The sequence below is a fragment of the Aegilops tauschii genome, chromosome 7 (assembly GCF_002575655.3).
Source record: "Aegilops tauschii subsp. strangulata cultivar AL8/78 chromosome 7, Aet v6.0, whole genome shotgun sequence".
Taxonomy (NCBI): Eukaryota; Viridiplantae; Streptophyta; class Magnoliopsida; order Poales; family Poaceae; genus Aegilops; species Aegilops tauschii.
The window spans coordinates 151,471,602-151,487,420 of NC_053041.3; the positions used below are offsets into that span (position 1 = coordinate 151,471,602).

The 15,819-nt window shown below is 44.7% G+C and overlaps 1 long non-coding RNA gene across 1 annotated transcript; it reads right to left on the reverse strand.

Moving 5' to 3' along the window:
- Nucleotides 1-10: 10 nt before the first annotated feature.
- LOC109750257 (uncharacterized) lies at nucleotides 11-1,701 on the reverse strand. Its single transcript, XR_012188782.1, has 3 exons — nucleotides 1,472-1,701; nucleotides 1,200-1,342; nucleotides 11-509 (listed from the first exon to the last, which is right to left on the reverse strand). It is a non-coding gene; the product is annotated as an uncharacterized lncRNA (long non-coding RNA).
- Nucleotides 1,702-15,819: the final 14,118 nt, after the last annotated feature.

Genomic DNA, 15,819 nt, shown 5'->3' on the forward strand with positions numbered 1-15,819 from the left:
TGGACATGTGTTATAGTAAAAACACGCATATTTGTATTGATACCACATAAAGATTAATTCCAATATTCATATAAAGATAGTAAATAGTAACACACAATATGGTCGACTCTCCCAATATAGTAACTGAGACATGTTTTGTTCAACAAGATACTATTTTTTGGAGCCTATGTCCTTGAGAATGGTAACTAGAACTGAGCGATATTATTCAGGTTGAGGACCTGGCTTAATGTTGAGTTTACATGTCGAAACTTTGGTTATGGTTATCAGCATCATCAAAGATGGGAGATCGGTAGGCACTAGAGTTATTTCCGATTGTCCATGGTTTGACAATTTTGAGCTCTAGGTCGTTGATGCTGTAGCGTTGCCTTTCCTGCTCTCCTTTCTTTATCCTCCTGAAGTACTTTTGTGCGTGACTTGAAACTTGCACAGGAGTCTTGGTGGTGACAAAGTCCTTGGATATTTCCTTCCATTTTCCACGCCCATAGACACCCAATCCTTGGAGAAAGAGCCTTGCATAACCATGTCAGAGATGAATAAGTTAGGTTATCAAAAGAGCTACACACTATTCATTCATTAGTTGAGGTAGCTTGTACCTAATAAACATAGTTTTTAGATATGTGTGGACACAAAACATTAATATTTTTTACTTAGAAATTAAATTAGTAAATGAAATAGTTTGAGGTGTGAAACATACAAATATTTTCATATAGAAACATGTGCACTCACTCTAACCATGTCAATGACAACTATTTGATTATATGATTCTACAATTTAATACATGAAAGCAAATTAGTGTACATGAGTAAGCATTGAATAATTACCATGACCATACTGATGTCTAATAGACATATCATGTTTATATTTAGCATGAAAAGGTATTGATGCATGCTATCCTTTTAGGAAAAGACGAATTCCATTAACTTTAAAGGGAAGTTGAACAATCTAGTGAAAGATTATAAAATCATTTGAGAGTAGCATTTTTAAACATGAACTTTGTAGGACAAATAAAAGGATGAACACAAGTTGACTCAAAAATTATCTTTCCCATAAATGTGAAACTAAAGCATTTAATTATTATATTTAGAAGTACAACGATAAAAATCATCCAATCTCATAAGTCAATTCCTACACAATTCTTCATAAATTAGTGTGATTGTAGGAATTTGATGATAAATGAGGACGTATGAAAAATTAATTACATATGTTCCCTGTCGGTCCAATACTTTCTGGCGCTTGGTACAATCACTGGTTGATGGATGGACATCCCATTCTCTGGCACCTTCACCTTGTTCCCTACTAACATCGTCGCCTGCTTGCCTTCCTCCATGACTCGTATACCCTCCTATGAAAAAAACAAAGTGGTGTCATTTATGGCAAGTTTTGACCTCCTACTCCTTTGGACCATTCATTTCCTCTATGAACACTGCATCATAGGCATATCCACTACAAGATAAACACACAAGTACATTACCTGTTGCATAGTCTCACAAGGCCACCATAGGCGGAGCTCCAAACCGTCAGGCTTCTCGTTCTTGTCATGATTGACACCATCGCAGCTATGGTCAGTGTTGTTGAACCCAGTGATGACTGGCTCTGGGTCCTCTACCTCGAATCTCGCCTTCATGGCGGACCAATGAGAGTTGGATGCCATAATAGAAGAGAAAGTGTGAACTCTAAATGTATGTATGGGTGGGCGAGGAGCAGAGCAGTGATGGAATCCAACTGTCCTTTTAAAGATGATTAATTAGAATACATTTTCAGGCTTTGTCGTATCTGATCTTTCTTAATAAATTCAAGCGTATAGATATTGGATATGCAGCAATAACAAAGTACATCATACTTTTTTGTCATTTCTTAGTACATCCTAGTCGGTGGAGTGCGCTGCAAGACCAGCCCTTCTGGCCAACACGTGTCCCGTCTACTCGGGGATCCAGCCCCTGAGTGCGTCATGGCTGGCGTCAGGGGCCTCCTCGGGGATCTTCTGCGGCTGTTTGTTCTTCATAGATCCTGCATTTTGTATCTTTTATACCAAACTTTTTACCGTAGTGCATTTCGGTGTTTCATTTGTATTTTCCCATGCCAACCTATCTCCGAGAGGGCACAAAACTTAAACTTTTATGTATACCCCGGTATCTAATGTTCCATCAATAGCCCCCGGGCCCACCCATAGAGTTCTTTGGAAGTGGTCAAAGGAGAAGGCATGCGCTCTGATCACGATGTGGGTGGGCCTAGCAAAATAACGGTGACCTCCTCGGAAATTACTGTCGTCGTGTTTCGAGTGGGAAAAGGAAGTGGTTTTGTTTTTCTGGGACATGAGACGTTGCAGTGGCTCAACTCCATAGCGTGCCGCTTTCGATCCCATATGTGGGTTTTTACTGTCCCGCCTTCCAAAGAACGAAATAGCCCTCGAGGTAGTATCTCTTCGTTAAATGTGATGGGAGCATCAAGTGTTGATGGTCAATAAGACCACCAGTTTCAAGAAGGGCAAGGGAAAGAAAGGGAACTTCAAGAAGAATGGCAAGACAGTTGCCGCTCTCGTGAAGAAACCCAATGCTGGACCCAGACCCGAGACTGAGTGCTTCTGTTGCAAGGGGAAGGGACACTGGAAGCGGAACTGCCCCAAGTAGTTGGCAGATAAGAAGGCTGACAACTTCAACAAAGGTATATTTGATATACATGTTATTGATGTGTACCTTACTAGTGCTCGTAGTAGCGCCTGGGTATTTGATACAAGTTTGGTTGCTAATATTTGTAACTCGAAACAAGAGCTATAGAATAAACGAAGACTAGCTAAGGACGAGGTGACGTGGCGCGTCAGAAATGGTTCCAAGGTTGATGTGATCGCAGTCGGCATGCTCCCTCTATGTTTAACTTACGGATTAGTTATGAACCTAAATAATTGTTATTTGGTGCCTGCGTTAAGCATGAACATTATATCTGGATCTTGTTTATTGTGAGACGGTTATTCATTTAAGTCAGAGAATGATGGTTGTTCTTTTTTACATGGATAATATCTTTTATGGTCATGCACCCCTTGTGAATGGTTTATTATTGTTAAATCTTGATCGTAGTGATACACATATTCATAATAATGATGCCAAAAGATGCAAAGTTAATGGTGATAGTACCACATACCTGTGGCACTGCTGCTTAGGTCATATTGGTGTAAAGCGCATGAAGAAACTCCATGCCGACGGACTTTTGAAATCACTTGATTATGAATCATTTGATACATGTGAACCATGCCTTATGGGCAAGATGACTAAAACCCCGTTTTCCGGAACAATGGAGCGGGCTAGTGACTTGTTGGAAATAATACATACTGATGTATGCGGTCCGATGAGTGTTGAAGCATGCGGTGGATATCGTTATTTTCTTACCTTCACAGATGATTTGAGTAGATATGGGTATATTTACTTAATGAAACACAAGTCTAAAACATTTGAAAAGTTCAAGGAATTTCAGAGTGAATTGAAGAATCATCGTAACAAGAAAATAAAGTTTCTACGATCTGATCATGGAGGTGAATATTTGAGTTACGAGTTTGACACTCATTTAAGACAAGGTGGAATTGTTTCACAACTCACACCACCTGGAACACCGCAGCGTAATGGTGTGTCCGAACATCATAACCGTACTTTATTGGATATGGTGCGTTCTATGATGTCTCTTACCGATTTGACTCTATCATTTTGGGGTTATGCATTAGAGACAACCACATTCACTTTAAATAGGGCACCGTCTAAATCCATTGAGACGACACCGTATGAATTATTGTTCGACAAGAAACCTAAGTTGTCGTTTCTTAAAGTTTGGGGATGTGACGTTTATGTCAAGAGGCTTCATCCTGATAAGCTCGAACCCAAAGCGGAGAAATGCGTCTTCATAGGATACCCTAAAGAGACCATTCGGTATACCTTCTATCACAGATCCGAGGGCAAGATTTTTGTTGCTAAAAATGGGTTCTTTCAAAAGAAGGAGTTTCTCTCAAAAGATGTGAGTGGGAGGAAAGTAGAACTTGATGAGTTAATTGTACATTCTCTCGAACTAGAGAGTAGCACATCACTGAAAGTAGTTCCCGTGATGCCTACACCAACCAGAGAGGAAGCTAATGATGATGATCATGAAAATTCAGATCAAGTTACTACCGAACTTCGTAGGTCGACCAGGACACGTTCCACACCAGAGTGGTATGGTAATCCTGTCCTGGAAGTCGTGTTGTTAGATGCTACTTGTAATCTGCGTTGGTAATTCCCGAAAGAGGAGGGGATGATGCAGCACAACAGAGGTAAGTATTTCCCTCAGTTATGAAACCAAGGTTATCAATCTAGTAGGAGAAACTATGTAAACAACACCTACACACAAACAACAAATACTTGCAAACCAACGCATAAAGGGGTTGTCAATCCCTCAACGACATTAAGATAGATTAAATTGTATGAGATTTGATAAATAGATCTAACTAAAATACAAAATAAAATAAATAAAAGAAAATTTCAGCAAGGTATTTTTCGTTTTAATATATGATAGGAAATAGACCCGGGGCCATAGTTTTCACTAGAGGTTACTCTCGAGAAAATAGCATACGGTGGGTAAACAAATTACTGTTGGGCAATTGATAGAAAAGAAAATAATTATGATGATATCCAAGGCAATGATCAGGTATATAGGCATCATGTCCAAGAATAGTAGACCGAAACGATTCTGCATCTACTACTATTACTCCACACATCGACCGCTATCCAGCATGTACCTAGTGTATTAAGTTCATGGAAAAATAGAGTAATGCATTAGGCAAGATGACATGATGTAGACAAGATAAACTCACATACAAATAAACCCCATCTTGTTACCCCTAATAGCAACGATACATGCGTGTCATGTCTCTTTCTGTCACTGAGATTGAGTACCGCAAAATCGAACCCATCACAAAGCACCTCTTCCCATGGCAATATAAATCAATATAGTTGGCCAAACCATACAATAAATCAGAGAAGAAATACGAAGCTATAACAATCATGCATAAAAAGTTCAAAGAAGACTCAAATAATATTCATGGATATATCTGATCATAAACTCACAATTCATCAGATCAACAAACACACCACAAAAAAGAGTTACATCAAATAGATCTCCAAGAACATCAAGGAGAACATTGTATTGAAGATCGAAAAGAGAGAAGAAGTCATCTAGCTACTAACTACGGACCCGAAGGTCTTTGGTAAACTACTCACGCATCATTAGAGGGGCAACAAGGATGATGAAGAGCCCCTCCGGTAGAGTGCCGGAAAAGGCCTCTAGATTGGATCTCATGGTTCTGGAACTTGCGGCGGCGGAAAAAGTATTTCGTCGACTCCCCTAGGGTTTTTGTGATTTTAGAGTATTTATAGAGGCGGAGGTATGTCAAGGGGGTGCCTGTGGGCCCCACTACCCATCAGGGCACGCCAGAGGCCCCTGGCGCGTCCTGGTGTCTAGTGGGCCCCATAGGCCTCCTCTTGTGTACTCCAGAAGCTTCCAGGATCTCTTATCACCAGGAAAAAATCTCCAAAAAAGTTTCGTGGCAATTGGACTTCGTTTGGTATTGATATTCTGCAAAGTAAAAAACAAGCAAAAAAACAGCAACTGGCACTGGGCACTAGGTTAATAGGTTAGTCCCAAAAATGATATAAAGTTGCTAGTAATTGTATATAAAACATCCAAGATTGATACTTTAATAGCATGGAACAATAAAAAAATTATAGATACGTTGGAGACGTATCAAGCATCCCAAGCATAATTCCTGCTCGTCCTCGAGTAGGTAAATGATAAAAACAATTTTTTTGATGTGGAATGCTACCGATCATATTCATCACATATTCTTTTATTTTGTGGCATGGACATTTGGACTTTAAGTGATTCAACGCAATAGTCTATACTTTGACAGAATACATAAATACTCAAGCATATCACCAAGCAACCATGTCCTTCGGAATATCACGCTAAAGAAAGCTATCCCTAGCCCATTATGCTCAATCATTGATCCATTCATGAAACACACTCAAATATTAGCTACATCCAATGCACAAGTATGATAATAGTGTTCCCTAGTTGGTGCTTTATAAGAGAAGATGGAGATTCAATAAAAATAAAATTTGCATAAAAGTAAATAGATAGGCCCTTCGCAGAGGGAAGCAGAGATTAGTAGAGGTGCCAGAGCTCACGTAACACCCCGGATGTAACTTTCCATATTTGTAACTCCAACTCTTGCCATTTTCGGCTATGTGTTATGATATTCCCTCCGTGGTTGGGTTTTTGTTTTTCATTTTGCATTTTGTTCATGTCATGCATCTCATATCATGTCATCATGTGTATCTCTTTTGCTTACGTGTTCGTCTCATGCATCCGAGCATTTTCCCCGTTGTCCGTTTTGCAATCCGGCACTCCCACATGCACCGGCGCACCCCTCTTGTTTCTTTCCGTGAGCGGGTGTTAAACGTTCTCAGAATGGACCGAGGTTTGCCAAGTGGCCTTGGTACACCACCGGTAGACCACCTGTCAAGTTTCGTTCCATTTGGAGGTCGTTTGATGCTCCAACGGTTAACCGCGTAACCGCAAAGTCCTTTTTTGTGTTGCAGCAAAACCCCCTCTAAACAGTCCAATAACCCCTCCAAGTCACCTCCATGCTCTTGGTCGTTCGATCACGATCGTGTGGGCGAAAACCGCACTCCATTTGGAGTCTCCTAGCTCCCTCTAGCTATAAATAGGTGATCCCCCCGAAATTTTTCGCAGATCAAACCCTAGTCTTCTTCCACTCCCGCGCCGCCGGCCCGCTGAGCCCGCGACCGGCCCCCGCGGCCCGTCTCGCCGCCGTCCGGGTCGCACGCTTCCGCCCGCGCCCGCCAGCGCCTCCCGCGGCTCCCCCGCGCCCCGGATCTCCGCCGCTGGCGAGCTCCCCCGCCGCCATCGCCGGCGCTCCCCGCCGCTCCGCCGTCCTCCGCCCCCGCGCCCGAACTGCGCCGCCGTCCGCGCCACCGCCCGACGCCCCGTCACCGGCGAGCGCCGCCCGAGCCCCGGCGCCTCCTCCTCCTCCTCTCCGCCCGAGCGCCGCCGTCTCCCTCCGTCTCCGGCAGCCGCGCCAGCCCCGGCGATCCTCGGCGACCGCGCGCCCGAGCCGCGCCAGATCCAGATCGAGACGGTTGACTTTCTCCCCCCCGAAATTCTCCAAGTCCTGAAAATATTGCGTTCTGGTGCATACTTTGTCCTATCATAACTCTCTGCATACTGCTCCGATTTGTGCGTGTAATATATAGAAATGTTCGCCTCGAGATGCTCTTCATTTTGTTCCATTGTGCCTTGCTCGTTTGGGTTCATCTTGATGCCCAAATCTCTGATGCAAGAGTGCTATATGATGTTTACTGCTGCTACTTATCAGAACTTGGTGTTTTGTTATTTTTGTTGCATTTAATTTGTGCATCTTATGAGTATGAGCTCTACATGTGTTTTGATCTATGCCATGCCATCTTTACAGAGGTGTATGCCATGTAGTTTTGTGATCTATGTGGTGACTAGCACAAGCATGCAAACTAGGCTTCGTGATGTTTCTGTTTTCAGGAACTTAGGATTTTCACAGTCTGTTACTGCTGTTATTTTGTTGCCATGTATCCATGTTCCTACAGAGAGATCCATGCTTATTTTGAGTATGTTCGGTAAGGATGTTTTGTATATATAGTTGTGTTATATCCATCCATGGCCCTGTTTGCAATTATGGAGTGCCCTAGAATGTCTTAATCTTGCTCTACTTTTGCTACAAATTATTCCTGGCAGATTGTTAACATGATATTCAATTTTGCCAAGGTTGTTGTAGTTGATCCATACATGATATGAACTTGCGCTTGCCATGGTTAGCTTGATAAACATGCCATATTGCTGTATGTATGCTTTTTTTGTCATGCATTTCTTTGTGGTGAGTGAATCAAGCTCAACAAGATGCCCTCATAATTTCTGTTACTGCATGCTCTGTTTTCTGCTAAGTCTGAAACCTGTTAACGAAACTTGCTATGTTTACATGGTTGCCATCATATCTTCTGATCCTTTTTGGCTCATGGTCAGTAAGGGACTTTTGTTCTATGAATTTAGTAGATTCATGCCATGCCTTGGTTTGCTATGTTAATTTCTTGTAGCATGTGTTTTTCTTGCTCTGAACATTGCTACCTGATGCTATTTCTGCCATGTCCAGTAATTTCACCTAGTCTGTGAACCTGATATCTTTTGCACTTTTGCCATGCTTGTTTGAGCCTGTTATGTTGTGATATAGCCGTAGCTCAGTGTCCATCTTTTGTCAAGAATCTCCTGTAGATTACTGCCATATGCGTTGTTGCTATGTTGGGGCGCTGTAGCATAGTTACTTGTTGTACTCTAAGTGCTATCATGCTGTTAATCGCAGAATCGTGTCATTCTTGTTTTGCTTGCCATTTGCAAACCGTGCATCCGTTTTCGGTGATCTTTATATCGATTTCGACCAAAATCATCTCATCTTTCCAGTGGCATACTTGGTTTTGCCAAGTTACTGCCTTGTTCATTCTTTTTCTTCCGGAGCACGCATATGCATCGCATATCATATCTCGCATATCTTGCATGTTTTGCATCATGTTGCTTGTGCATTTCCCGTGAATGATTGTGGTTCCATTGCTTGTGTTCTTGTTGTGGGTAGAGCCGGGAGACGAGTTCATGAACGAGGAACCTGTTGAGTACGCTTACGAGGATCAAGCTTTCGACAACTCTGAGAACCTTGCAGGCAAGATGACCATACCCTCGAAATCACTTCTATCTTTGCTTTGCTAGTTGTTCGTTCTATTGCTATGCTGCGCTACCTACCACTTGCTATCTCATGCCTCCCATATTGCCATGTGAAGCCTCTGACCATCCTTTTCTAGCAAACCGTTGTTTGGCTAAGTTACCGCTTTTCCTCAGCCCTTCTTATAGCGTTGCTAGTTGCAGGTGAAGTTGAAGTTGGTTCCATGTTGGAACATGGATATTTTGGAATATGACAATATCTCTTATTTAATTAATGCATCTATATATTTGGTAAAGGGTGGAAGGCTCGGCCTTATGCCTGGTGTTTTGTTCCACTCTTGCCGCCCTAGATCCCGTCATACCGGTATTATGTTCCTTGAGTTTGCGTTCCTTACGCGGTTGGGTGATTTATGGGCCCCCCTTGACAGTTCGCCTTGAATAAAACTCTTCCAGCAAGGCCCAACCTTGGTTTTACCATTTGCCACCTAAGCCTTTTTCCCTCGGGTTTTCGCGAGCCTGAGGGTCATCTTTATTTTAAACCCCCGGGCCAGTGCTCCTCTGAGTATTGGTCCAACCTGTCAGTCGCCGGTGGCCACCAGGGGCAACCCTGGGCTCGCCTATCGGAAGCTTGGACAATCCGGTGTGCCCTGAGAACGAGATATGTGCAGCTCCTATCGGGATTTGTCGGCACATTCGGGCGGCTTTGCTGGTCTTGTTTTGCCATTGTCGAAATGTCTTGTAAACCGGGATTCCGAGACTGATCGGGTCTTCCCGGGAGAAGGTTTATCCTTCGTTGACCGTGAGAGCTTATAATGGGCTAAGTTGGGACACCCCTGCAGGGTATTATCTTTCGAAAGCCGTGCCCGTGGTTATGAGGCAGATGGGAATTTGTTAATGTCCGCTTGTAGAGAACTTGACACTTGACTTAATTAAAATACATTAACCGTGTGTGTATCCGTGATGGTCTCTTCTCGGTGGATTTCCGGGAAGTGAACACGGTTTGAGTTATGCACGAATGTAAGTAGTTTCAGGATCACTTCTTGATCACTTCTAGCTTCGCGACCGTTGCGTTGCTTCTCTTCTCGCTCTCTTTTGCGTATGTTAGCCACCATATATGCTTAGTGCCTGCTGCAGCTCCACCTCATTACACCATCCTTTCCTATAAGCTTAAATAGTCTTGATCTCACGGGTGTGAGATTGCTGAGTCCTCGTGACTCACAGATTCTACCAAAACAGTTGCAGGTGCCGACGATGCCAGTGCAGATGACGCAACCAAGCTCAAGTGGGAGTTCGACGAGGAACGTGGTCGTTACTATGTTTCTTTTCCTGATGATCAGTAGTGGAGCCCAGTTGGGACGATCGGGGATCTAGCATTTGGGGTTATCTTATTTTCATTTGGATTTTGACCCTAGTCGGTCTATGTGTGGATTTTGGATGATGTTTGAATTAATTTATGTATTGTGTGAAGTGGCGATTGTAAGCCAACTCTTGTTATCCCATTCTTGTTCATTACATGGGATTGTGTGAAGATGACCCTTCTTGCGACAAAACCACAATGCGGTTATGCCTCTAAGTCGTGCCTCGACACGTGGGACATATAGCCGCATCGTGGGCGTTACAACTCATAGCTTAAGTTGAGAGATAAAATTGTTTTGAGAGATAAAATAGATAGACATGCTTTTCCTGTCAACGAAAATGACTGAGAATTCCCAATATCTTCCATGCTAGGTAAATCATAGGCGGTTCCCAAATATAAAATAAAGTTTATTTGCTTTTCTACCATTCTTTCACAATCCATGGCTAGCTGTATCCATGGGTGCCTTCCATACCAACACTTTCCAAGGAATTTATTATGAACAACATATTTTTTTTTCATTTCATGACTGGGCATCCCTATTACCTGCCACACTTGCATGCAATGACAATTGAATAAACACTCACATTGAGAATAACATACCTAGCATGGAAAATATTGGCCACCCCCTGCCGCTTCATGAGTGGTACGGGCGCACAAAAAGGAAATTCGTTTTGGAAATTAGAGTTGGCACATACAAATTTACTTGGAATGGCATGGAAATACCGCATATAGGTAGGTATGGTGTACTCATTTGGCACCACTTGGTTTAGGATTTGGATGCACAAGCAGTATTAAGAAGCAACCAACCAAAAAACAAAAATGATCATAAATGAGCATTGAACATAACTAACACTGAATAATGCACCACAAGTAGGATGTAACTTCGTTGCATGACTATTGACTTTCGTGCTTGCAAAGGGAATCACAAACCTTAACACCAATGTTCTTACTAAAGCACAATTACTCACACCATGACTCACGTATTACTATCTCCATATCACAAAACTATTGCAAGGAATCAAGTTCTAATATCCAATGATCTTCATGAAAGTTTTTATTATATCCCTCTTGAATATCTATCACTTTGGGACCAATTTCATATCTTAAGAAAATTACCGTTGCTAATAACAAGCTCTCAAATAAATTTAAGTGAAGCACAAGAGCATCAATATTTCTTCAAAAATTTCATCTCTCAAAATAATATAAGTGAAGCATGAGAGGACATTTCTTCAAAAAAATCTAACTCTCAAAATGATCTAAGTGAAGCATGAGAGTATTATTCAAAATTTTACTAACTCTCAAAATGATCTATGTGAAGCATGAGAGTATTTCTTCAAAAATTAAACCACCACTGTGCTCAAAAAACATATAAGTGAAGTACTAGAGCAATTCCATAGCTCAAAAAATGTAAGTGAAGCACATAGAGCAATTCTAACAAATCATAGCATCATTATGGCTCTCTCAAATAGGTGTGTCCAACAAGGATGATTGTGACAAACTAAAATACAAAGCAAGCAAATACTCATATAATACAAGATGCTCCAAGCAAAACTCATGATATGTGACGAATAAAAAAATAGCTCCAAGTAGAATTATCGATGGTCGTTAGAAGAAAGAGGGGATGCCTTCCGAGGCATCCCCAAGCATAGTTGCTTGTTACTCCTTGAATATTACCTTGGGGTGCCATGGGCATTCCAAGCTTAGGCTCTTTTCACTCCTTATTTCTTCATCCACCGTGATCTCACCCAAAACTTGAAAACTTCAATCACACAAAACTTAACTAAACTTTTGTGAGATCCGTTAGTATAATAAAGCAAATCACCATTTTTTAAGTACCGTTGCAAACCCATTCATATTTTATTATTGCATTATACCTAATATATTCTAACTTTACCATGGCTTATACCCCTGATACAATCCATAAGGTGAGTAAGCTTTACCTATAAATTTCACCTTTTTCACCGCCGCCATATCTAGCTCATCGTTTCTACCTTCCGCCTCTACTCTTCGTACGACTGGAATGCTTATTCTTCCTCCTCTCATCCATCTCCTCCTCTACCCAGGGTTGTGGCCTCTTATCCTACTCTCTCATCTATGATGGCGTCAAGACTTTCTCTTCCTCCGCCAACCTCACCAACGGCCCACCCCGCTCCACAGGTGGTCGTATGACGTCCCGTGGGATGACTCCCTTCTCTCCCTGTATTGACGCCATGGGCGGAGTTGCAGCCATATCTTTTGGCTCACCCAGAAATATTGGGGTTAGCGCAGTCTTGGCGCTCATCGATTTGGACAAGGCGGGCTACGTTCCTAGGTCATGCCTTCGCCAAATGGGAAGAGCTTGTGCGGGCCAAGAAAGCGGTTCAGGAAGACCTTATTCTCAGTCAAGTTCTTCATCGTAAATTTTCCTTCTTCCACCGGAGGGCGGATGCCGAGCTCCGTCTTCTGGCCCTTCAAATCATTACTAAGGCTACGTCGGAGGAAGCAGAAGAAATGGGTGCGCATATCCGTCCTCTACCTTCTAAGCATATCCTGAGGTGGGGATGAATCCAAGACGCTCGCCTGAGGATTCCGGGCATGGACAATCTTGTCCCTTGTCCCGGCCGTTCTACTAAGCTTAGGCTTCAATGATAGGAAGAGTGTATGTTTTGGCCTGCCCCTGACATCCCATCCCGTGGTCAGGATTCTCACAAGAATAATTGCACTTAGTTCTTCCTGGTGGACGGGGTCTCCAAATTAGTTGTCTGGTTGTTTGTTTAGCTCGATCGAGTCCGTCTCCGTCTTTGATCGATTTTCCCTCTCCTTCCTGACCAGCCCTCCACCACTTTAGTGGCCGGGGAAGAAAAAGAAGTGTATGCCCATCCTCCCAGCTATGGGATTGTTGACATGGACGAGGCTCTTCCCATCCACATGTAGTAGGCGAGGAAGATGCGCATCTTCGTCTTGCCCGATGCTGACGCTCCTTCGACACTGCTTCCTACGACCTTGCCAAGTATTGGGAATGCCTTGTTCATGGGTTCACGAGTGCTCGTCTTCTGGCCCAGCCCCCGGGCTGGTTTCTTCCCTGGAGCGGAGTTGGTTGGTGCAAAAATGACCCCCTGTCTCCTAACCCCCGGTCCTGGGGTGTTGTAGGTGATGTCGTTGATTTCCGTGAGCCATGTGCTCAGGGGAGACCATATGCACTACAAAAAAACACTTCTGTGATGATACATGTTTGTCACTGTAGACCACGATTTCTGTCATGCTTGTAAATCCATGATGATTTTATGACAAAATCAAGATAGTCATACATGTGTTGTTGTAGAAGTGTTTGATAACAATACTCAAATTATCATCACGGAAGTGTCCACTTCCATGATGATATATGGCGCGTCATGGAAGTGCTTTCGTCAAGGGTAACCGACACGTGGCATCCACCATAATGGGTCGTCGTTAAGCTATTAGGTCCGGTTTTAGATCCACTAATAGCCACGGCCAATGGCAATTTTCCACGTGTAAAATTCTCGTTGACCAAAGGAACCACGTGTCAGCTTCGCATTGAGACAGATGTCAACCGTCCAATTGACAGGAGGCGCCTATGATACATCGACACATAGCACGACCCAACAATGGCCCATTTAGGTTAAAAAAGCCGGTCCATTTGACTTGGTCAAAAGTGAACGAGCCGGCCCATGGAAAAACCTATAATGCTCGTTAACTCACGGTCCATTATGGCCTTTTCAAATTCGGCCGAGTAGCGTCATGTGGGCCATCCAATACAATTCTAGCCCATTGTCACTTTTGGCCCATGTATGGCCCATGACATCTTTTGGCCCATATGAGGTCTTTTGTATCTCTGGGCCCTTTAACGGCTCGTGGTGAATCTGGCCCATAATAAACAATAAATTTCTTTATAACCATTAACGACCCATGATTCAGTTGGGCCGTTTCTAGCCCGTGCTATCATTCGGCCTTCTAAGGCCCATATATTCTTGGGATCATTTCCAGCCCTCGATGACTTACGGTCTATTACTGACCTGTTCTGCTAATGGGCCAAATTCAGCTCGTGGTTACTGTCGGAATAGGGGCTCCGGGGACCCAAGACAGGTTCGAACTCTGGGGTATGCTCGCAGTATCTCGCTTAGCCCTGTCTAGTCGCTCACTACCTCATGGAGATGATCCGGCGTGCTTGAGCAAGAGGAGAGGAGAACAAGGAACACACCAGTTTACCCAGGTCCGGGCCACCTTGCGGTGTAAGACCCTACTCCTACTTTGTGTGGATTGCCTCGCGAGGGAAGATGAACAAGAGTACAAGTGTTGACTGCCTCGGGAGGCCTCAGGATTCGATCCCTTGCTACTGTGGTGGCTAGCCTATAATTATACTTGCCTTGGTCCTCTTCCCCCGAAACACTAGGCGGGAAGGGTTGCCACAACGACCAAATTCGAAGGAGAACAGGAGTACAACTTATCCTGACAAAAGTAGTCTCCGCCTGCTAAAGCTTTTGGTCATGACGCGTCGGTGGGCTCGGTGATGGCCTCCGTCCTGGCGAGACGGCAGTCCTGGTCTTCTAGCACTGAAATGGTAACCTTTGGGGATTGCTTTGGGAACGGGCGAGCTGCCCTGCTCCCTTAGCACGGAAGAGGAAAGCTTCACCATCCGCGCCTGCTGGCGCGGCTCCTGGCACTTCTCGTCGTGGCTCGCGTCACCCACGTGCAGCGCGAGGCGGGGACTGGCAACCTAGAGATGTCCGCCTGCGAGGGGGCCTTGGGAGGCAGCTTGGAGAGGCCACCTCACATGAGGCCTCGGGGCTCCTGAGGTTGTACGTCGCTGGGCGCCTCGTGAGGCGGGGGGGGGGGCTTGCGAGGGTCTTGTCCTTGAAGGCTTGAGGATAGACCGTGAAAGGCCCACAGTATGCGCCGGGCCTTGGGCTGTAGGCAGAAGGCCCTAGGTACCCCCAGTCCCAGTGGCCCGACCATAGCCCCCCTGGCCCGTGGCGTGCACAACTCCGCCGTTGTGGAAGGGGGCGAAATGCCGCGGGCCCCAACCGCCTGTGGGCCAAGCTCAACACGTGGTGCACGACGGGGCGTGGGATGCCCCCACTTCTCCACGATGCCTCGGCAACCACTAGGGCTGACATAAAGCTGCTCCGGCCTCCCTGCACGTAGTGAGGTTCTCCACGACCTAATCTCGGGAGCAACTTTTCCTTCACCTCGCTCGCGGAAGCGACACCGGATGGCACCGACCGGCAAGAAGATGAAGTCTGCGGCCACCAGCACGAGCTCGCCTCTCGTGGGGCCAGCAGTCTATCCCTCCTCAGTCGCCAAGGAGAAGGATCTAGGCCCAGTGCTCCCGCTGGTGGCCTACGAGGGGAACGAAGGGCAAGCAACCAAGATCTCGCTAGGCTCACAAGCACAGACCACCGTGGCAGAGTCCGTCTACCCCTTCTTCCTCCACAGCGTCTACACCGGGTTGGTTCCACGTTCTCTGATTTCTTCTATGCCATCCTCTCCCATTACCAGATCCACGCTCTCCACCTTCAGCCCAACTCCATCCTCCTCCTGGCCATCTTCACCTTCTACTGTGAGGCCTTCATGGGTGTGAGGCCCTCGGTGGCGCTCTTTCGTCACTTCTTCAGCCTGCGCTTCACCAACCAGGACCAGCACTTCGCGTGCATTTCCTTCATCGACATTAAAAGCGGAGGCGGCCACCTGAA